Source organism: Numida meleagris, chromosome 5, assembly GCF_002078875.1.
Source record: "Numida meleagris isolate 19003 breed g44 Domestic line chromosome 5, NumMel1.0, whole genome shotgun sequence".
In the NCBI taxonomy this organism is placed as follows: Eukaryota; Metazoa; Chordata; class Aves; order Galliformes; family Numididae; genus Numida; species Numida meleagris.
In genome coordinates this window covers 43,679,251-43,701,487 of record NC_034413.1, presented here as the reverse complement: position 1 = coordinate 43,701,487, position 22,237 = coordinate 43,679,251, and the positions used below count along the sequence as shown (strand labels likewise).

Below are 22,237 nucleotides of genomic sequence, written 5' to 3'. Positions count from 1 at the left end.
TTGTGTGTCTGCACAACACGGGCATCTTTTCCATTTTTCAGCAGAAAAGCTTAAATGTAGAACTGACACAGAAATCAGGTGCGTACCAGGTCAGGTTGCCTTGGTTACTGGGGGACTTGAGTCTTTTCTGGACTGTTCACTAAATATATTTTAGTGAAAGGGAAAAATGTATGACTGTTTTCCTAATGGTTCTGCTCATACATTGTTAGGGTACCTCAGAGCTCATTGTAGCTAATAATTCATTTCCAAGTCACTGATGCTAAACTTATGAATGATTTACTATCTGCAGCAGGAAAAGCTGCATAATTTAAGAACAGCATTGAGTAAAGATGGCTTTCTGCTGGTTGCAGCACATATCTGTGCATAAAAGAGCATTAAGGTCACGCTGATTCTTTCTTCTGTGGTGGGGAAATACCTTTTAGAAGTTTAAATTTAAATAGCTGAGAAAAGGATACCGAGAGGAATGTTCCCTCCTGAGAGTGCCTGGTGCTGTGCAGTTTTATTTTCCCAGTGATTGCAAAAAGATTTGAGTTTTACAAATATTCACTATGACTTGAAAAAATCACTGTAGTTATTGTTGGGGGAAAAAACTGTTAAAGATATTGAGACAAAAATAGAGAATGTCTTACTAGGGAGAGTTTGGCAGTCTTTCCAAATTAGGCTTTTTGGATTAGTTTTGCATTATTTTTGGCTAACTTTGCTGGTCCATGAGGGCATCACTGATAATTTTACCAAAGTGAATGCTTTGGGAGAAATAAGACTGCTTACTTTTCTACTTTTCTTTGTATGTGAAAAGATAATATATATAATTGACTGACCTCAGATGAAAACAAATCTTCCTTTTGCTTACTTCAGTGCTGGGAGGTGTATCATTGGTGAATGCTGGAAGGGCTGTGCAATTAGCCTTAAACTCACATGATCTATTTTTATTGCATCAAAGGCCCTCAGGAACCTGCATTCGATCACCATAATAACATTTTTCCATGCTTCTAATCACTAAAGTTGTTCCTATATAGTCTGTGAGAAGATCTGAGATTGTTGTCTTTAGGAAAAGAAGTAAAGAAAGGGAATGCAAAAGACATTGAACATGGAGTGTGTTTTGTGACTGCAGTTGTGTAATCCCAACTCTTTGTCTTACTCTCACAGTATGAGAAGAAGAGTTTGGGCAAAGTACTGATGTGGTCAGGGCAGAGCCACCCTCTTGGCCAACAGAGGCCAGGCCAGCGGCACCTTACTGTCCTCTATGCTGGTCTCTCAAGAAGGCTAGAGAAGAATAGTTCTTGGTTGATAAGAAGCTGTTGTAAAAAAAAAAGTGGGTTTGTTCAAATAAGTAAAGTGGGCTTTGTCCGAAGTGCCAAAATATTTGAGAGTAGAAAAGATTAAGTATTGAATTTAAAGAACAATTTTGTGTTGTAGTACTTGAGAGTCCACAGAGAAATAAACTTCACTCTGTCTATTCAAATGCTTACTTTCAATCTATTGTACTTTCACGGATTAAAATTTTCTGCTAGGCAAAAGAAAATGTTCAAATAAAGGTGGACTGTGAGATTTGTGATTTTTTTTTTTCTAAGTATATTTCTGGACGTTTTCTTCCGTTACCCTTACTGATTTGCAGACATGAGACCAGTCTGCATCAAATCTGCAAAGACTGACAAGGATAAATATTTGTGGAAAACACAAAAAGCGGTTGCAAGAAAACTTACTGAAGAAGCTTCATCAAAGGGATCTCTTTCTCTCCTTACTGGGTGTCTTTGGTTGTGACTTATCTTCAGATATGGGTGCTTTTACCTGAATGTTGGCCATGCTTTTCTGACTGGCATTTTCTCTTCTCTTAGTTGACTGTGTCCCATTTCAAAACACATCACCCTGTGGTGTTTAATAACTAAACTAAACGACTTGTGTATATAGCTTTAAAATGTCATGCTTGCAGTCTTCTGATTTTTTTTTGTTCCCTGACATGCTTCCTTTGTTAGATAATGAGTCACAAGCTGTCTCATCCTATTAATTGCTTATTTTAATTTTTAATTTTTATGTCTACTTTTGTAAATACACTGTATTCTGGAGTACTCTACTTCTAAATGCCTAATTATGCATTTCAAGGTGGTTTTATTAGTTTATTTCCTTGACTGCATTCAAATTGTACAAATTAACAAACAACTTGCTAATAAAATCCTGTGTTAATTGGAGGGTGACAATTTTTCTTTTAAGTAAAGTATGGCTCTGGATAAGAGTATTCCTGGCAGAGTGGCTTATGCATAGTTTTGTCATCAAGTTTTACAAACCTGATATTGAGTTAGTGGTAACAAGATCAACAATATGAACTCTGACAGTACCCTTCACTCTTTTTTCATATATGGTTTGAAACTCATTTTAAGTATTCACATAGTTAAGGACCATACAATAGTAACACCTATCAGATACCAATTAGAGAAGCTGTCATTATGCACGCTTTGAAGGAGAAACGAGGAGATCTTTATATGGCAATTTTCAGCTGAATGTCTTGGGAGGTTTTAAACCCTTTCCTTGGTGTATCATTCTTTGAAAGGTGTTTCAGGGATAGTTAAGATGATGATGACACATTCTGAAAGGATCCTTGAAGTAAGTAGCAAAGGAAGAACTTGCTCTCAATCCCAGAAAGTAATGAAAAATCCATTGTGAAAGTAAACAGTCATTTCTATGGTTTTCATGTTTATTTAACATAATAACATTAAAACTGGAGATCTATTCTTGGGAGTCTCATTATTTCATAAGTGTCATTGTACACAGATTGCCTCTGACCAGTTCCTGCCTCTATTGTATCTATTATTTTTGAGTGAGATTGACATTAGATATAAAATACATCTCGTATTTCCAGTATATCACCTAATTCTGTTTTCATCACGATCAAAAACAATTGCCCGTTTCAAAATATTGGGTGCCTACACCATTGTGTTGACTAACTGGAAATGGTAATGCTTCATTTTATAAAAACAAAGAAACAGAAAGTGAAAAACAAATAAAAAAAACACAAACCCACCCCAAACCACAAAGAAACTGTTGAATGCCTATGAGAAAGTTGATTGTGTGAAGCCGAATATTCCACTGTAGGACTAATAATAATTCAAGAGTTGAGTCATATCTGAAATGGATTGATAATGACTCATGAGTTATGGGTAAGGAGAAATGGCTACCGGAGCTACATCTTTTTAAGCCTAAGGATAAGCTTAGCAGTGGTTATAGGAAGTTTTTTCTTCAAAATGGAATTTTGAAGCGAGTAAAACGAAATTTCCTACATTAGATTTGTTTCTGTGCTTGTTTTCATCTGTAATTAAGAAAAATGAGATCTCAATTTTTTTAGATCTTTTTGACATGAGAATGTTTTCTTACTTGAAGGACCTAAGATAAATGGCATCTTCTGCTCTGCCTCCTGCTGTAATCAGCTGTTTGATAAGGCCCAAATCCCAAGCACTCTGACATGGCAGGGAGGTTCCCATTAATTTCAGCAGAAGTCATGTGAGCGTTTACACGGTCAGCACGTTGGTGTGTGTGCTTGAGCTCACTCACTGCACGTGGGAGGGGAATACCCATTGACTGTAGCTGGACCTGCAGGGCTGTTTCACTGTTCACGCTCTTACTGGTTAACAGTGCATTGTATATTACTGTGTGATGCACCAAATACAGCTGGAAGACAAATTTGTGCCTTGCCACGGAACGTTTCTTACTCTGCATGTAGATGTAAAACAGCTAAAGAAGCTCATGTCATGCTTGTATTTGTTCAGCTCTTGCCTATTAAAAGTAGCCAATATCCAAAGTTACGCTTTTTAGCATTAAGGAAACGTTTACTTTTCAGGATTTTTTTTCTGGTCTCATATGCCTGAATCGTATTATTTCTATTACCTGCTTTTACAACACTTTATGACATCTATGTCATATATGTGCAGCAATCTAATCTCCAGGAATTTCTTTGCCTATTGTAGTGCATTCTGAGTTAAATCCTGCCTGAAGGTAGCAGAATGTACTGTCTTGGGGACTGGAAAGAATTTCTAGTAGTGTTGCCAGATTTAAAACAAAACAAAAACCCAATCATACATTTCCTACAACATTCATAACAGGATATTGGTTTAAATGTGGGGTTGTAGGCACATGTAATGCATTTGACTTGGGCATTGTTCTCTGTAAGTCTTGGTAAGCTTTTCTGAGTATATTGCTCGAACATGAAAACTGATGTCTCTGACCTGCTGGGAGCAGGAGGCCCTCTGTGCTCCCTGGTGTACACAGGAGAACAAGTGCAGCTACTGGAAGAGTAAAAATAAATAATCTTTGAATTTAGTGAGCTCTGAAAGGCTGATGACATGGCATATAATGGGAACGATTTAATTTTCTGACTCTCTAGAAAGTTCCTCAATGGAACTGTGTCAGTATTCTCTGATCTTTTAATTACCGTGCCTTTCCCTCTGCAAAATGGTCTATCCAACTACTAAAGGTGCTCTTAACACATTTTAACAGCTTGTTGGTTTGCTTCTATGGAGCATCTGCTCCCTGCGCATCTGCTGATCAGAGCTGAGCTCTGGTAGAGCAACACTGGCTTCCCTGTGTTGATGTCCAGTGCTCTGTGAGTCACAAGGACAATACCAGACTGAGTTGTCCCTCTGTGACACACACATGCAGCCTGAGGCTGCTGCTGGGTTTAGTTCAGGATCTGAGAGATTAAGTACATCGCACAAACATCTCTGAAATTCATAGCAAAGAAAGAAAATTTTAAAACTTCATCTTCTGTGCTTATGCAGTGCTTCAGGTTTGAAGCTGCTTGTCCTTAGTTGTGCAATACTTTTCTCCTTATTTATTGTAAAATACGTGTTTGACAGTTTGCTTTGAAGGATGGCATATTAGTTTAGGGTTTTCCCTTATATCAGAAGGATCTAGTTGCATGTCCTAATACCACAAGCATGCTCTTGCACTCTCAGTACCCTTTGCTGGCTCTTCTATTCCCATTTGCTTCAGGAACTGTACCTAAAAGATAAGGTATTAAGGAAGAGGCACAGTTACAGCAGTGATCCAAATTTACCATGCCAGTCCACTGCAGTACAGATCAATATTGCTAAGCCAGTGCTTTAGGGGGCTAATTTTCTAGAAAATGCCAAGAAGCTGAGTATTGTGTTTCAGAAAGTTACATATTCAAGGAGAGCACTTGGCGTGAGTGTATGTCATGTGTCCATGCGCTCACGGTTGATGGTGATGTCAGGTCAACGCCAGAGAGTGACTGCTTTCAGCTCAGTATTAGGCTGGATGCACAGTTATAAAGCTAATGCTTCTTGCATGTATAAAGCAAATTATTCATTGCTTTATAGCAAAGGAGGAAATATTAGAAAATATTTGTGTGTTTGAGAATAGCGTGTTTTATAATTAAGGTTCTATTTTTGTTCTAGACAAGATACAGCATCTGATAGATAACAGCATAGCTGACATTCCATGTCTGTGACCAAAGAGAAATGGATTTAAAATAATTATATTTGTGTTGGTAACTTTAGAAATAGCATATTTTGTTTTCTGCAGTCAGTACTACTGGAAACCTTTGAATTTCCATTGAGTTCCTATTACTGATCACAAACCAGCGACCCACTGGAGTGACACTTGGATTCAAAACTTTTGCCACGTCTGACAGGGTTGTTAATTTGCAGGTAACTGGTGCAGCCTACAGTGTATTAGCACTAGAGGTTGGCTGAGCTGTTCTCAGCAGTCTGTTTGAGGTGGTGTTTGCTTTCTCTACTGTAGCTGCGTTGCTGCTATGTGCTGGCATCTTGCAGACTGTTATGGAAGGCTTTGAGTGAAGCTTTCTGAATGAAAAAGCGATCAGATTGCTCAGCATATATGATGGTAGTGTGCCTCAGCACCAGACCTGTGTTGTCACCAGATGTGGTTGGGATGGCAAGAATAGCTAATGACTGCTTCTGATGGTTTTTGTGACTTAGGGGGAGGCTTCCTGGTTTGTACCGATTCATAGTAAATATAGTATAGAAAAATGAAAAAAAAAAATGTTAATTTGGACTATATTAAGCCATTGAAAAATGTACTGATGGAACCTGGCTTTGGTAATAAGTGTTCAGCTTCTCGGTTCTTGAAGCATTGTTTTATAACATGTTTTTCAGTAATTTGGCTGCATTGTCTAATGACTGATATTCTTCAGCAGTTTCAGCATCCTTCTTGAGTTGGATATTGGCAGCTGTGAGATCTGTTAGTATTTTAATCAGAGGTTTATGAATACGTTATGGCGTGAATAGGTGTGTTAGTGAAGTTGTGACAACATCCTCCACTTGGTCAGGCTGCTGCTGCTGTTTAGGAAACATAGCTTAAGCTTAATACTCAGGAGCCTCATGAAAGGGTAGTTACCTATACCCAGTATTTTATTTTTCTTTAAAGTTGAGCTCTGGGAATTGCATCATAGGGACAATGCAAATGAGTGATAATGACTGTAATCACAGGGTCATGTAATTTATTAGATAAAGGATTCAAAATCAAAGCAATCTGTAACTACATACACTACAAAGTTAGCTGCCTGTTTTCTCAAGAGGTGTTAATATATTGGTCCTTAAGCTAATATTGATCCCTATTGCTAAGCCAGCCTATATCACAGGAGACTTCATTTATGTGTTTCAGAATAATGGCATTAGAGTTTTGGCAAACCATGAAGTACAATTGGTATGCAGGCATTCGTTTCTTAATTCCTTAATTCTCTTAGTAATAACTTGCAGCAGAGGTTGAGTGACAGTGAATTGGACATGAGTGGAGGCTGACACAGAGGCGGTGGAATTACCTAACCAGAAGGCTGCACTGCTTCTTGCTTTTTGGGAAGGTCACCACCCTGTGAAGTTAACTTCCAAGTACAGGACAGTTGAGGAATGTTTCCATTCACAAGGAAAACAAAACAAACAACCAGTATGGGTAGGTTTTATTTTTATTTTTTAATGTAACTGCCTTTTGCTGAGATTGTATGTTTATATTTCCATCTCTCACGTGATCTTATTACTGTCCTCTGGGGCCAGGTTCTGTCAGCAAAATGCTTCTACCCCTTTTGTCTCTGTAGCTGTTGGAATTATGCAAATTATCAACAGAAGGCTAAAGCTAGATGTTTTAATGGGACAGTACGCCTATTCTGTAGCATTTCCGTGTGTTAAAGGAGAGGCTGGATCATGGGCTGGAAGCTCATTGCAACCTTGTACTTTTGGTTGAGTAGTTGACTCTGCACCTTGTCTTCGTGCTCTGTAAAGTGGGAGTTGTACAGAGCACTAATAAGTACTCTGTAAAAATAAAAGCAAGTTAGTAAGCTTCTTTGTACCATGATTGTTCATCCTCTAATGAGAAATAAGGTTTGTGCAAATTAACAGCATTTTGAAGTCTACCTAAACACAAGGTTTGAACAGCTAGAGAACTTTTGCTCTTGCTACATTACTTCCTTAATTGCATTTATTTGTCTTCCCTGAATATGTCTGAAAACGCTGGATACTTACCTGGGGCAAGCAAAAGGAGATTATACTGCATTCAAGAAATAATGCATATGATACTGCAACAAATTTAGGAATCCAAGTAGAGATTTTGACATCTTTGGCCTTTTGGCAACACATGCCAGACTACGGATTTTACACTGAATGCCTGGAGGAAGTGGGTCATGCTGCAGTGGGCTCCCTTCGAGGCACTGCCAAGGACTGCGTGTGGTTGGAAGGCTATAGAAGAATCTCTTCTTGCCGCTGTGGAGAGAGCAGATTTTGAGGGATTACCTATTCTGGAGAAGCACAGGAAAAAGTACAAGTGGGCCTTGCGTTGTAGGTGTTGAAAAATCCTTAACTATGTAGCTGAGGAAAACCAAACAAACAAAAATTGACAAAAAATAACCAAGCAAAACTGGATCCTGGATGTTCAGGGGAGAGAGGTTTGTTTAAAGCACAAAATGCGTCCATAGATGGTGTAAAATAATGAAGGGTGAGAAAAGACTAATTATTTCTGAAATATGGGAAAAATCTATGTGTCTGATCATTCTGTCAATTGTGTGCCACATAAATATTGAGTGTTTACTACAGTGAAGCTTTAGGGAGGGAGAAGTGTGCTCCGCCCATAATGTGAGCATTGATTAAGTGAATTTTACTCTGAAGTAGTAGCTTAAGCAGTTGTATGTTTATAAAATGCTCAGATTCCAAATCGTCTTCACAACGAGTAAGCCAAGTGAAAATCACTGTCATGTTATCAGACCTGAAAAAGGATTAAAATGATGATAGTTAATGTAAGAATCTTATTTTCAATAAAAGCAATTTAAAGCAGCATAATTATCCATACAAAAAATTGAAAATTGGCTCTACTGTAAGGCTTGGTTGTTTAAATATATATGTCTCATGGACATTAAATTGCATTTTTGTTGTTATACATTGAGAAATAGAGAAAATTCAAAATCAAACCAGAATTATTTAAAGAAAAAAAGGATCTCAGTGTTTTACAGTCCTACTAGGATGCAGTGTGCTACGATTTCTTTGGTTTTGTTTCCTGTTGCCTCTTAGCATAATCAACTGCTTACCAAAGATACGTGTTTTGATGTAAATACACCAAGGTCATTTTAAAAACAGTACACAAAACAAAACACCTTCAAAATTCCCCAACCTGAAGTGTAGCAAATGTAGGCCTCCAGATGAGATTATCTTCTGTTTATATTTTTGGTGCCTTGTGAACTAGGATTTCTTGCCTGTATTTATAAACACTAATTTCAATCTCCTTCCTTTTCCTGGTGCTGCGGCACCTTGGCCCTGGGGTGGATTTATATGGAATTGCGCTGCATTCCACTGCATGCTTGTGGAGCCACAAATAGCACAGCCTTTAGTAAAATCTTTTGTTCCCTTGTGTCTGCAATGTGACTTCATGCTAGAAGTGAGTGTTAAAATGCAAACAATATTCCAGTTTGTTACATTTGGTTTAATTTTACATTTTTTACTTTGGGATGAAGAAGGAATGAGGAGAATGTACATATGTTTTTTTTTTAAAAAGGAAACACTAAGATAGAAAGTAAAGATGGAAATAATTGTTTTAGTTTTGTTTAACTCGAGTTGTTTGATCTGCTGCTGTTTGCTATCTGATGCAGGAGTCTTCTTTCAAATGGATTCTCACTAATGGATCCCCAAACTGGGGATGGGGCCAGGCAGCTGAGGGAGGCGTGCCTCTCAGAGGGATGGCTGGGCCTATGGAGCCCCACTCAGTTTGCTGTAGATGACATCAAAACTTTGGATAGACAGAGGAAGTCTTCAGATTCCTTTATGCCTGGATCGCAAAGGCTTTTTTGTGCAATGATGAATTAGGGCCAATGACATTGGTGTAAAAATGTGCAGTGAGAGTCCTCTTAGCAGTGGCCCAATTCTTTGCAGAAGGAAGATGAATGAAAATTGTACTGCCTGGAGAAATCCTCTGATACTTGTCTCTATTTTTAGCTCTACTTATTAAAAACTCATGCATATTTAATAATAAAAGTATTAATTCATAATAGGCCTCATCTTTATATAGCTCACGTTGTATTGTTTTTTTTTTTTTCCATTAATAGTTCATTTAGATTCTGGAGGGTTTCTGTTTTATTTAGTGCAGAAACTGTGCAAAGCAGCAGTAATCCTGCAAGAGGAAAAATTACCGTATGGGATCACTGAACTAAATAATGTATTGTAATCTGTATTCCCAGGGGGAGGAGGCATGATAGCTTTGCTATTTCTAACTTCCTAGTGGCCTGCATTCTAGCTGAAGTAATGTTTTTTTTTTTTGAAAAGAGAGCACAGAACAGACATGGACAAATGTACATAGGTTGCATTGAAAGTAATGCCTTCTGTTTATTTCCATGGAAACTACAACAGACACAACGTGCACATCTTCACCATTTGATAGAGGAAATTCTCAGCTACAAACACTCTTTTTCAACATAGTTACCACCATGAGCTATGCATTTTCACCAGCGATGTACCAGAGTCAGCATGGTGTGCTCATAAAAATCTGTAGACTCACTGTCCCCACTACTGAAATGCACCACCCACCCCTCACCGTGCTCACACCCACTGTTTGGTCTCCATAAATGTTCAGCTAGCATTGATGAATGTCAATTGGTGCCATTTTTTCCACGTGGAGGAATCCAGTGACACACCTTTGCTTCATCCACACTTCCATTTTAGACGCCATTTTGTCAGACTGCCCCTCTGCTGCCATCTGTTGCACGGCAACAACATGAAGTGGAATATTGGTGGGAAAGTTCAACCTCTTGCTTCCATACTGCCAACATCTGCATCTGACGTTTTGGGCTAACGTAGTAAAATAAGGAGGCATTACTTTCAGAGCAGCCCTCGTATATTGGGTTATACCCGCAGGTGCTGGTGGTGTATGGGGATTACTGCAGGAGTAGCATTTTTGTCATAGCGGAGGTCCTTACAGCTCTAAACTATTTTTCCCTTGAGTTTTCTGCAGGAGAAAATCCTTAGCGCTTTCCATCTGCAAAGGTTCCTTTCATAGCTCTTTGAATTTTTGCAATATTTCTAACTTAATATATTGAACACATTCAGTATTGCATTTTAGCATTGTTATTTACACAGGTAATGCTGTACATTCAGCTGTAAAAAAAAAAAAAGTACAAGTGTTGTTGTATGGTTGTAGGTATGCATGTGGTTTAATTGTTACCTTTTAGGTATGACCTCCTGTGTGTCTTCAACTGCTGTGAAAACAGGGAATAATAAAAAAAAAGTGATTAAAATAAATTCCTCATGGGTCTAGTAATACTGCTGTGCAAAACATGATAGGGTTGAAATGTTTTTGCTAATGCCCTTAAGGGCATAACACTGCACAGTCAGCAAGCAAAGGACGTTACCTCTGAGCTGGCTTGGCTAACTGTTCTCCTACTCCTGCCAGTGTCAGGGACATCTTTGGTAACGATTGCTTTGTACATTTCCAGGCAAAAAGTTCCATTAAACTGTAGTCAAGCAGAAATGTACTGACATTGTATTCCAGCCAAAGAGCATCCTCAAATCCTTATGGAAATGCAGCCCTTTTTCGGGAGAGTGGAATTGGTGAAATGATTTTCATTGAAATTTCAGAAGAGTAAAAAGGATGGGCAAACAGAAACTTGAACGTATACCGATGGACAATTTAAATTCACTGCAGCAAAATGTGTCAATTTTACAATAGTTTCCTCTTTTCCTGCTCTACTGTTTGTACCTATAGTGTATCTGTAAGACTCAGGTACACAAAGTGTTCAGTTTTGTTTTTAATTTCTTTTTGCTCTTTAAGGGGACAACTGAGTTTATTTTAGACATCTTCCACTCCAGCCCCTGCTCAGTGCACCAGTGTGGAACTTAGCAAACATGAAGAATCAGGGAAATGATTCTCTACAGCTGGGTGGGCTGTCTTTTTTTTATTCTCTTTTTAGCCTTCTAGCATGTTTTGGTAATGGAATTCTTGAAGTCAATGAATACATTTTACACACAGAAATGCTATTTTTCAAGTTAATAATATCCCCTTTGTAACAAAAATGAATAAATGACATGATGAACTGAAGGGGTGTGCTGCTTTGAAAAGGACAAAGCACTCCTGTGTTTCCTGAGAACGTGGGAATCTCTTAAGTGTGATAAGTCAACCTGCTCTGGGGTGTTTCGATACTGTTTCACAGAATGAAATCTATTTTACATGATAGAAAATTGAGCTTATGCAGGCTTTGATAATTGGAATGATTGTATTATATTTGACTGGCTGGAACCAACAGTGTAGAGTAGATTTGAAGCTTAAAATGGCATAGATTTTTTGTAATTGCTTTTTGCATAGAATGTATATTATTTTTTAAAAACTGCCAAATAAATACTTAGAACAATCTCTGTTAGGTGCAGCCTAATTGCAGCTGTCCTTCTTGGATGACACACCGCTGAGTAGTATCTGTATCAGAACAGATTGCAGAGACTTGGAACAAAACTGCAGAAGTGCTCTGATACTAAGTAGTAAATAATTGTACTACTTCTTGTTCTGTCAAGTGCTTTGTTTAATAAATGGCCTTTTGAATTGTCTGGCAGTTTTCCTTTCTTTTTTTCAAAGCAACAGTTTTTCTTTCCTGGGTGTCAAGACTTTTGGCATTTTATTCTTTCTTCTGGGCAGACAAATGCTGACTTGTGTTGTAAAAGTTCTGTATCTTGGTCTTCACCATCTCTTGTTGCAAAAAAAAAAAGCCTCGGGGGAACAAATCTGTTTTGGGGAGGGACTCTGGGCTGGTGCTGATGATGCTCCCAATGTCCTAAAGATAGGAGGGAGTTTTAAGAGAGCTGCTTGCTTTTCTTTTCATGTAGTTAATATGTTCTTCCCAGCTTCATGAATGTTAGTATGAGCATTTTGTGTTTTATTCACAGAGAAGTTACGTTGATGTTTCCTCATCCCATGGCAAAGTAGCTTCTGTTAGAGACTATATTATGTCTTTCTGCTGTAGACATTTAAATGGGCTGTATTTGAAGTGGACTGTGTGCCTTGACATCAAAAGGCTAAACTGAGAGCAACCACAGCAGTACTTGAAGGGAAATTCTTCAGGACAGCGATCAACAGCAACTAGCAATAGATAGATCAGTGTCGTGAACACTGAAGATCAAATCTGTAGCAGTGGGGGATTCTGATTTTAAAATTATGCAGAGTAATATTGTGGAGTGATTCACTCATGGCTGTATTTCCACGCAAGGCTAGATTCAATTGCTGCTTATCTGCACATCCAGTCTCTGTCTCATTTCTGAACGACAGCTTTATTAGGGGTCTTGCTACATATAAGATGACTGAAAGAAATGAACTTGATTTAAATGGTTTCCAGTCCTGGAGGGGGTTGAAGGGCTGTGTAATACATTCTGTATTACAGCCACTTCTGTGTGTGACTGTACTAACATTTCCAGTCATGTTTTATTTCTTTATGTGAATATACTGGGAGGATAGGTGTGTATCTGATATGTTTCACTTATATTTTTGTGTGGCTTTTGTATTCCTACTTCAGATGAAAGGCAGGAGTGAGTTTTAGGCCATGGGCCTCCTAGTGTGTATCTGCAGTACAAGACAAGGGTATATCTGCAGCCCAGCTGGGTGCCGCAGCCTGGCAGCCACAGCAGAGGACTTGCATGGACTTTCCATAATTCCCGTCAGCACAAATTCAGATAGGTTATAGAATCATAGAATCCTTAGAGTTGGAAGGGACCTTTAAAGGCCATCTAGTCCAGCTCCCCTGCAATGAACAGGGACAGGCACAGCTAGATCAGGTTGCCCAGGGCCTGATCCAGCCTCGCCTTGAAAGTTTCCAGGGATGGGACATCCACCACATCACTAGGCAGCCTGTTCCAGTGCCTCACCACCCTCACTGTAAAAGACTTTTTCCTTCTATCTAACCTAAATCTGCCCTTGTTGAGCTTGAAACCATTTCCTCTTGCTCTGTTACCTCAGATCCTGCTAAAGAGTCTGTCCCCTTCTTTCCTGTAGCTCCCCTTTAGATACTGAAAGGCTGCTATCAGGTCACCTTGGAACCTTCTCTTCTCCAGGCTGCACAGCCCCAGCTCTCTCAGCCTGTCCTCACAGGAGAGATGTTCCATTCCGTGGATCATTTTTGTGGCCCTCTCTGGACGTGCTCCAGCAGATCTGTGTCTCTCCTGTACTGAGCACTCCACATCTGGATGCAGTACTCCACTCCAGGTGAGGCCTCACCAGCACAGAGCAGAGGGGCAGGATCACCTCCCTTGCCCTACTGGCCGCAATTCTTTTGATGCAGCCCAGGATACAGTTGGCTTTCTGGGCTGCGAGGGCACATTGCTGGCTCATGTTCAGCTTGCTATCCACCAGTACCCCCAGGTCTTTTTCGGCAGGGCTGTGCTCATATTTTTCATCCCCCGCCTTGTACTTGTAGTGAGGGTTGCCTCGACCCAGGTGCAAAATCGTGCATTTGGCTTTGTTGAACCTCATGATGCTCACCTGGGCCCACTGCTCAGCCTGTCTAGGTCCCTCTGAATGGCATCCCGTTCCTCTGGTGTGTTGACTACACCCCACAGCTTGGTGTCATCAGGAAACTTGCTGAGGGTGCACTCAACCTTGCTGTCGATGTCACTGATGAGTATTGGCCCCAGCACTGACCCCAAAGGGGCACCATTCATCACCAATCTCCATTCAGACATTGAGCCATTGACCACCACTCTTTAGACTTGATCCTGCAGCCAGTTCTTCATTCATCAAACAGTCCACTGTTAAAAAGCTTTTTTTTTTTTTAATATATTTTTCATTAAAACAGAGAGAGCAACAAAAATGTAAAACTAGTGGGATATTTGACTTTGTTTTTGTGAACCTAATATATCAGCATCTGGTTTGATGGCAGTGACTGCAATTCATTATGGGTTCTCAATGCGTTTGTCTGAGATTTTTGTTAAAATTTTACTCTGCCTGTACTTTACCCTTGAGGCAGTTGTTCACAAATGTACATACCGCAAAAAGTGATGACATGAATAAGGCATGATTTTGAAGCGAGGGATGTTTTTCTTTGGTAAGATGGGGCTCATAAAAGTCTGGTAAAGAGATGTGATCACACTTCTGAGTTGAATATCTGATTGCAACTCTGTACATTCCATTTGAAAATTCCCGTGATTTATTTATGTTGACTGAAAATGGAGTTGCAAATAAAGCAAAAAATTGGCAGTTTTTTCAGCTATCTTGACACCTGTTGTCATATTCCTGTATCAAAATGGAAAGCATGGCTGCATATTTTTTGCTGTTCACAGGGCTGTGTTCAACCAGTGTATCAAAATGTACACAATTATTTGCCATAACTTGAGTTAGTACTGCACTGCACCCTCCCCGTCTCCTGGTTTCAGCCCAAACAGTGTTAATCACACACTGATGTTTGGTTGGTGCTGAACGATGTGTGCGCACCTAGGGAAGAGCTCCCGCTGTGATGGTGCAGGGCAGGGGGTGGCTGCAGGATGGACTGGGCTAGGCTGCGGTGTGGACATGCCTGTCTGGTCCAACTGTCATCCCATCACCACCATGCCTGGCTGAGGCGTGTGGAACCCTTCAGGCAGCTGGATCTCCATAATGTGCTGGAGGAGTAACTCCTCACTGTGTGAGGGGTTCACAGTTGGTGGATGGAAGATGTAAGCCTTACTTATCAGCTGAAGTCGTAGAGAAGTGACAAATACTTATTTCCTAGCTAGGTACAAACATGTATAGGAGTGGCTTTCCTAATGAATGGTACAAAAATGCATTGAAAAAGTCTCACAGAAATTCTATTACATTGTGAATTAACTGAACTATTCTCTGGCTGTATAATGATTTGCGTAGACCATTTAAAATGTATATATATTTATGCTGAACGGTGTGCTTTTTGCCTTAGGGAAGGTTTTTGGCAGTCTAAATTATACAGTGGTTTTGTAATCTGAGCTGATCTTTAACATCTGAGCTGAGTCACGAGGTTCAAGTCAAAGGAGACAAGTGTGCATTTGCACTTTGCCTTTCTTTCCTCTCCCCTCCCCCCCCCTTTTCTGTATGGAAATATCCCTGTGAAATTTCTGCACAATAATCTGTAGCTTTACCTTAAGATACTTTAATACAGTTTCCACAGATGAGTAATTTCATTGCAATTGCTTTGATCTATGCTGCTTTGAAAAGTATCCGGTCATCCTCCTGTTATGGAGGTCTACGGGCTTTGTTAGAGAATGTAAGCAGATCAGCAGAAAAATAATATGCTTCAGAATTTAACTTGCCTCTTTGCTCTTCTGGATATAACAATTCATATTTCAAGATGGTTACTATCCAATTAACATAAAGTTGAATCAATGTACATTTGAATTTAACTTTGTTTAAAAAAAATAGTTAATAGTTGTTTAAATATTTGAATTGGATCTAAGTGTCAGCTTTTGTGGTTTATGATGATAATTTTGTATCATTTTGAAAATTTTTTCTTCTTTTGTTTTGTAAAAGAACACCACACATTAAAGATATATCCAGAATTGGCTACTCAGGAAAAACATTGAGTACAAATTGTCAATGTACAAGTTAGAATAACTCAGGAAAAGAGAGAAACATCTCTCCCTTTTAATCTTTCTGAAATATTTCAATATCCTTGTAATTAAAAAGTGGCTTGAGAGGTGGAATGATGTGATTTCTCAAGTTTGTAACATACCTCATTCTTTTGATTCTTAGAATCACAGAATCTTTTACGTTGGAAGGGACCTTCAAAGGTCATCTAGTCCATCTCCCCTGCAACGAACAAGGACACCTGCAGCTAGATCAGGTTGCTCAGAGCCTGGTCCAGTCTGATCTTGAATGTCTCCAATCCAAAATTCTCTAGATATATAATGTTCTTATCTTTCCTCCAATATACCAGTTGCTGGCCTTGTTCATGTCACTTACTTGGATAATTTATTGTTTAAAATGTGCAGATATAGTGAGGCTTCAGCATTCCATGTAGCAATATTGAACAGTTGTAATTACATTTTAGCTCCAGAATCTCCTCAGCTTTCTCCTTGATGTGAGAGGTCAGCACTGCACAGTTATGTAATATAATGGTGGTTATATTTTTTGAGATACTGAACTTCTTGATCTACTGCAAAACATTTCCATTGCATGACACATGTTGATTAATTCATGTGCTAAATCATCTTAAAGCCATAGAATATAGCCATGGACATGGAAATAGAGAGGCCTTAGTACCCTTTACTTGGTAAACAGTGGAGAAAAGTAGAGATCACAAATAGCTGATCTGAATTTGAGTGTTGTGACATGTTTGTGTTTCTCTGGCTGAATGAGAAGCATCCAGATGCGTTAGCTTACCGCCAGTCTGATAATGTGTTAGCTAGCAGGGGAAAGTCCAAATAATCCAACAGTGGAAAATACCTTTTGAGAGAAATTCCATGATGTGGATCACAGGAAACTTGTAGCAGAAATTCTTGGAAATATTCCAGGAGGAATGGCAAGAAAAATGCTGAAGGACTTCTGGGCAGAAGGATGAATCTTTTATCTCATTTCTGTCTGTATGAAAGAAAATGCTTTGTGTCATCTCTATCTGCCTATTATTTTTTTCCCAAACCAAGTCTGTGTCTTCACATAGTCACAGAAATACTAGAAAATAGGCCTGGGAGGAAATCTGAAGAGTAACCAAGTCCATCGTTTATCTCAGGGTGGATCAGCTGCCCGTGTCTTTGCTGAGTAAGCAGCTGGTGCATCAGGAATCCGTCAGGGCCCCCTGGCAGAGCAGTGCGAGAGGAGCAGAAGGGCACGGTCTGTGCAGACTGGCTAAGGGCATGAGCTAACCATGTGGTTAACCTTCACCCATCTTTCCAGGCAGGCTTTGCAGCCAACAGTGAATTCTAACTATGCCGCTCCTGGCAGAGCTTCTAGCAAGTGGGAAGGTCCTATCCTATCCTAGTGTGGATGTGCAGAGGTACTGACAGTTAGGTACCCATCTAGAGATGTGTGTAGGGCGTGAGTTACTCTTTGGTGTCTTGTATTTGAGAACAGGTTCAAAGGCATGTGTCTAGCTGCTGTACACCATATTCTCTTTCTGCAGATAGCACTACTGCGGCAGCTCTCACAGCAGAGGAGTGGGAACATGGGTTCAACAAAATTCCTTAAAAAAAAAAAAATGGTTCCCCTTTCTCATCTACCTGCCATGTTAAAAATCACTAAAAAGTCTTCTCTAGGGTGTATTAGTTGCAATACTTCAGTATAAAGGCAAACTAAAGTTTGTAAGGAAATGACAAGTTGGCAGTGGAGAGGGGAGGCCCAGTGGCTGTGCCTTGCACCAGCCAGCAGAAAGAAGGCGTCTGCGCTTTGTTTTCAAGATAGGTTTGACAACTTAAAAGGATTCCTGATATTATCAGACACATCACTAATTGCTAACTGAAAGAAATTTTGTTTTAAAGAAGTGCATGTTTTTTATATGCTTCAGTATACTTCAGCACATTAGCACCACTATATTTTAAAATTCCCAATATATTTTGAAAGCTTTTGTGGAAGAAATTGCAGTGCATCTCTCTCTGCCATGAGACTTTTTTTGAAAATTGGAAATGGAGTGTTTGAATTTCCTGGCAGGTGTGTGAAGTGCTCTACGCAGATTTTGGGGGGTTGGCGGTGAGTGTCAAAGCCAGCATCAAAAGAAAGTTTTTCCATAGATGTTTGGGGATGTACGGCATGTTTTAAATGCAAATATCAGCTGAAAGAGCTACAGAAGAACAAACAATTGGCTAGCTTTGAAGTCTGTGGAGAGGGAAAATAATTCTGAATTTACTGAAGAAAAAAGAATCTTTTTTCAGCCACTTACAGCTCAAGTCTGGTCAGTTTGAGCCCTACACTTCAAACTTCTGTTGTGGCTCTCCTCGAGCGCTTTCCCTTCTGAGCCTGGGCCAGCCAGCACCCTGCTGCGTGCCACGTGCTGCTGGTGCAGCATGGCAGCCCATGGCTCACAGCGACCCAGGTGAGAGGCATTAATTGCTGCTGCCCTGCAGCTCCCTTGCTCCCCAGCTCTGTAGTGGTTCCTGCTCTCAAGGCCAGCCCTTCCAGCCTGCTGCAGTAGCTGCTGTGGGAGGAGGCTGCCAGTGAGACCTGTAAGCCACAGAAAGGATCTCTACGTAAACAAGGAATGAGTCATGGTTATGAGTAAGATAAACAAGGCAGCATGTGAACTCTGTTTTGTTTTGTATGGTGTTGTTTTAAATTTGTTCAATTGCTGGAATTCCCAGACCTTCATTCATGTATTTTTAAAATTACTGAATATTGACTGTATAAAAAATGTTTTGATGTTGCCTTTGAGTTTCTGTTACTGAAGAAGACTGAAGTCAAAGGGATTTGCCCTGTCTGTATTTTGTGTATCAAATGGAACCTTTAAAATTCTTTATTCTTCCCAGTTCTGGTCCCTCTATGATTAGTAATTCAGAGGTATACGTAGATAAAAATAATCCTGAACTCGTGCCACTGAGAAATTAAAATGAAATGAGTCTTATTTCTCTCTAAGCTTCTTGTGAAGTATTGAAGAAAGCCCTGATACAGATAAGCAGCTTTGGTACAGGTTTTACTTTTCAACTGAAATAATTTGCTGAAATTATACTCCACTACTTTCTCCAATGCCTCTATTTCTCATGTGCTTTAGATTCACTTTCCATTTTTTAACTTGACTTTACTGAACAGTGTTCTTTGCCCACGTGGTCCAGCATTTGGTGCAGTTCTTGCTCTGATCACATTCAGCCTCATCACCTGCACCTTTGTGTCAGGGAAGTGCACAGAGCTTGTTAGGTGTGCCGTCAGCACAGCAGCCTGGATGCAAGCAGTGTTTCACTGGCGCTTGGCAGGAGGTAAATGTGGGAGGATAATTCTGACTTTCAGTCTCTGCTGGGGTGTATCTGTTAGTGTACTGTTAGTTATTAGTGACGGGCATCAGGAATTGTTAACCAGATGTCAGATAAGCAATTCAATCTGTAGGCGGCAAAACAGCATGGTAGGTTTTCTTCTCATTTTCAAACTGTAAGTAGTTAAATTAATGGTTCTTTTTTTTTTCTCATCTGTGTCTCCTTATAGTTTGGGGTTTATGGCAATCATCTTTTCCCCTCTTAAAATATAAGTGTCAGTTTCGTTTCTGTACAAGCCTCCTTAATGAACCTCCCAGCTTATTGTGAGCTATTACGTAGCAGAGTTTTGTTTGACAGTGGATCCCCTTTACAGCCTGTGTCACTGAATTTGAGAAGCTTATGAGTCTTGAATTTTTGATCTTTTTTTTTTTCCATAGTAGGAGCTCATTTGCATGGGAGTTTAGTTTATTCATTGCACATATATTTTGATTACTTTAGGTTACAGTGTTCGTTGGAATCATTATTTATATCATGACTTTTTTAGACACCTGGATTTATAAGTAAAAATTGAACAGCCATCCAATATTTAGATTTCTGCTTTACTTTATCTTCAGAAATTATTGTTGTGTCCATGTTTCGCCAAAATGACAACAATTAGGACTTAAGAAAATTGATTGTTAGATAGGAGCTAATGTTTTTCTCAGGCTGTTCTTATCTTTCTAACTGCAGGGTAGTTGTAGCTAGTAAAAGTTAATTCCCATGTGTGCTTATACATGGATGAGTTTGTCCATCTGCTGGATATATATTTTCAATATGTTCCAGCAAATGTCAGTGTTGCCATGGGTACAGTGTACTGCTCTGCAGCTCAAAGAAATTTCTATATCCCTCCTATTAAAACTTTGTCTTTAACTTATACTCCTCCTGTATGAGACTTGTTTTGCAGTAATTTTACTGTTGTAAAATTACTGTACACAGTAGTTAAAAACAAGTTAAAACTCCAGATGTGGGACAGAAGAAAATTAACTTGATTGTGCACTATCTATCTGCTAATTAATCTCTCCCAGTCTCTGTCTTTCATTGTGAAATGTAAAATATAGCTGTTAGCATGTATTGTTAGCTGGATCCTGTTGCAAGAAAGAACAAAAAGAAAAAAGAAAAGGGTAGGAAGATTGTGTAGCTTAGTTGGAGAGTTGATGATGTCCACTGGCACTTAACCTCACTAAGGGCTTGGGAAAGCTGAGGCTGATCTGATCTCTGTGGGTTTCTGTGAGTCATAAGGAAGTTGGTGAACATCTCTTACTTATCCTTCTTCTCCTACTTGCCCAATATTTTCAGCTCTAGTGAATAGCACACTGCACTGAGAAACAAAGGCACTAACTGCCCAACGTTCATTGAAGAAGGCTTGCTATACAAAGTTTGCCATTGATGTTGGTGTCCAAGGCAAAGTACTCAGGAACAGGACAGAGAATGAGATACTGAACCTGGCTGACATCCAGCACCAAAAATGAAATGTTTTGCATATGCAGCCAAAACATTGCTCATGCCAGGGAAGACCATGTTGTGTACTTTGTGAAGTAAATATGGTAATCTCCATTTCACTTCTGTATATGTAAAATTATTAGACTGAACTTTTCTTTCTTTCCTTTTCTGTAATGTTTGATGCTGAACTACATACTGTATGTAATGAATTACATACAGCTGTCTGAGTTGAACTTTGTTTCCAAAATAGCTTTTTTAATATTTCAAAACATCTCCAACTTAAGGAAAGTTGGAAAAAGGAAAAGAATCTGGACCCACGGACCCACACCCCAAGAAAGGGAAAAAGGAAAAAGGGTAGGGAGATGGGCCTGAGAACAAAACAGCGGCAACAATCTGAGGAGAAACAAACTAATTTACTGAACAAGATATCAGAATGCAAAATAACACAATATAATACAATATAATAACAATTTAAGCTGATCAATACAATGAGAGAGAATGTCCAAGAATCAAGGTAGGCCTTATTCTAATACCGACAATAAGACAGCTGGGGAGCGAGATGCTGCTGGGACGAGAGATGGGCGGAAAGAGAAAAGGTGTCGTGATCTGCGAGTTTTTATCTTTCCCTCTGACCGGAAAACGGTAACAGGGGAGCAAAGTCCCCTGGGGAATGTAGTAGTCCTTCTCTTCTGAGAACCAGGTACATACACTACATGATGTTATGATGTGGAATACCAATAACTGAAAATCATAAAACCATGACAGAATCTGTGATACACTAAAAGTTTGTACGCTGAAATTGTGCTGAAAAGAAAATTCAAGATGAGTTAAGGAAGGACACAAGTTTAGGAGAGTCATGTGGAGATAGAAGAAAAAATAGGAAAAATTAAAAAAAAAACCCTGTAAATATTATTTGCTTATTTATTTTAAGATTATGTTGATCATTGTCTTGGGATCTCAGAGTGCCGTAGGTGATTTTATTTTTAATGACTAAATGTCTTTTGAGCTCTACAGGCAATGGCTTCTATTTAATAAACCAGTTGTCAGACACGTAATTGATAGCTGTATTTGACTGCAGATTTAATTACAGTTAGAATACTGTGGGTGTGGCCAACCAATCCAGTTGTTTCTAGTGGACTCTACCTAATTCTAAATTAGAAGCTTACTTGCTTGAAACAAGGAACGCTATAGCAGCTGACATTCAACGGTGTCTGACAATGCTCAGGTTATTTTAAGACAACAAATGTATCTGTGTATGACAGCTGAAGGCTGTGACATGTGGAATCATAGAATAGAATTACAGAACAGCTTGGATTGGAAGGGGTCTTATCATCTAGTTCCACCCCCTTGCTGTGGGCAAGGTTTCAACACACTAGATTAGCCTGATAGAAAAGGGAGAGAGCCTAAGAATAGTACTCAGGTGTCTCATTTACTTTTTTTTTTGT

General features: G+C 39.3%; 1 protein-coding gene across 2 annotated transcripts in view; it reads left to right on the top strand.

The window, feature by feature from the left end:
• The window catches only part of HECW2 (HECT, C2 and WW domain containing E3 ubiquitin protein ligase 2), a 164,669-nt gene that overhangs the window by 26,217 nt on the left and 116,215 nt on the right, over positions 1–22,237 (top strand). The window contains exon 1 of one of the 2 annotated variants that reach the window (XM_021399235.1): positions 18,514–18,575. The exons of the other annotated variant lie outside the window; for it this stretch is intronic. The gene's annotated coding sequence lies outside the window, so the exon portion shown is untranslated. Of the gene's footprint in view, positions 1–18,513; positions 18,576–22,237 lie in introns of those variants that run through there. 2 annotated transcript variants of the gene reach the window in all.